The sequence below is a fragment of the Nematolebias whitei genome, chromosome 6, assembly GCF_014905685.2.
Source record: "Nematolebias whitei isolate Nwh7 chromosome 6, NemWhi1, whole genome shotgun sequence".
NCBI classification, from domain to species: domain Eukaryota; kingdom Metazoa; phylum Chordata; class Actinopteri; order Cyprinodontiformes; family Rivulidae; genus Nematolebias; species Nematolebias whitei.
This window is the reverse complement of record NC_056503.1, coordinates 10,844,025-10,846,169: the sequence shown is the minus strand read 5'-3', so window position 1 is coordinate 10,846,169 and position 2,145 is coordinate 10,844,025.

Here is a 2,145-nt window from a genome sequence, read left to right as displayed (position 1 = left end):
AAAAAAGAGCTGATGTAACTCACCTAAAGAGCCAGAAAATACAGCTGTCAATCAGTGTTTGTCCTCTACAAACACCTATTCTCCAGAAATGCCCACTTTTGGTCTGCAGAGAACTTCTTCTCATCAGTTGTGATGAAGCCACATTTTTTTCCACTCCTCACGTTCTCGTCTGTCAAGTTTGTCAAACTGACCAAATACATTATTAGAAAGAACATGGATGCATGCAACTTAAACTATAACCACTTTTTTTATTGCGTCCATGCAGTCCTTACTGATACTGCAATGATGATAAATTTATAATATATTGTGCAGCCTCACTTCACATGTTCAGCATGTTCATATATAAGATTATATGTGTTTTCTTTAAAATAATGGTTCAACAAGAATAGAATAGAAACAGCCTTTATTGTCCCACGGATGGGAAATTCCAGTGTATCAGCAGCAACAGATAAAAAAAAAAAAAGATTTCACACAAAAGTTCCTAAATGTTAATAAACAATACAATATATAAAAAATAAGATAAGCAATATCAATAATAATGTTCAATATGTATTGGAACATTGAGAATGGCAGACTATTTACAGTACAGTATTACAGGCAGAGAGTGTGTTTTAGCAGAGGTCAGCATGTGTTTAATCCTTATTGAGTTTGTTGGGAGCAGTGATGGTTGTAGAGTCTAACAGCTGCTGGGAGGAAGGACCTGCGGTAACGCTCCTTTGTGCATTTAGGATGCAGTAATCTGTCACTGAACGAGCTCTCCAGTTCAGCAACAGCTTCATGCATGGGGTGGGAGACGTTGTCCAGCAATGATGTTATTTTAGCTGGAGTCCTTCTGTCTCCCACCACCTGCACTGGGTTGAGGGGGCGTCCAAGCACCGAGCTGGCCTTCTTGATGAGCATATCTAGCTTCTTCTTCTCAGCTGATGATAAGCTGCTGCTCCAACACACAACACCACAGAAGATGGCTGATGCCACTACCGAGTCAAAGAAGGTCTTCAGGAGCACCCCCTGCACTCCAAAAGACCTCAGTCTCCTCAGCAGGTAGAGTCTGCTCTGACCCTTCCTGTAAAGTGCATCAGTGTTGTGAGACCAGTCCAGTTTATTGTTCAGGTGAACACCCAGGTACTTGTAAGAGTCCACAATCTCAATGTCCACTCCCTGGATGTTCACCGGGGTCAGTGAGGTGGGTCTGTGCCTGTGGAAATCCACAACCAGCTCCTTAGTTTTAGCAGCGTTGATCAGGAGGTGGTTCTGCTGGCACCAGTCCACAAAGTCTTGAGTCCGCTGTCTCTACTCTGAGTCGTCCTCACCTGTGATGAGGCCGACTATTGCAGAGTCATCAGAGAACATCAAAGAACAAGCAATAATTTCTTTAATCATATAGCAGAACAAACTGTTTTTATGTATAGACAGATCAAAATGATAGAGTCAACTAGAGAATGAAGTTGCTCTTACTGTGTGTGTGTGTGTGTGTGTGTGTGTGGGGGGGGGGGGGGTATAATCTGAGCTTTTCTACTCTGTGTTGTGACAGCTGTTTTGGCTATGTGTGTGTGTGTTCATGAGCGCATTGCGCTGAGAATCAGCCAACATTGGGTGAGGATTAAGCTCAGAGTCAATGTGATTCAAGATACCCCCACAGCTAAATGACCTTAGCAAACACAAACATTACTATGTTTCTGTCAGTTTTACTGAGACTGGGCAAAAATTTAGTATGACTGTAGCTGAGAGTCATCCCCAACTCATATGTCGAGCTCCACACATTGTGGGAGATATTTGCCTAACAATTTCAGCAGTAACTATTGGAGTCCACCCTTTTTCCTTTTGTCTGTTCCCTCTTCAGGGGTCACCACAGCGAGTCATCCTCCATCTCTGTCCTCTGCATCCTCTGTCCTCACTCCAGCTACCTCCATGTCCTCTCTAACTGCATCCATATATCTCCTCTTTGGCCTTCCTCTTTGTCTTTTTCTTGGCAGCTGCATTTCTAATATCCTTCTACCAATGTACCCACTGTCCCTCCTCTTGACATGTCCAAACCTTCTCAGTCTGGCCTCTCTAACTTTATCTCACAGTTGTTCAATCTGTGCTGTACCTCTGATGATCTCATTCATACTCTTATCCATTCTTTTCACTCCTGGTCTCACCACT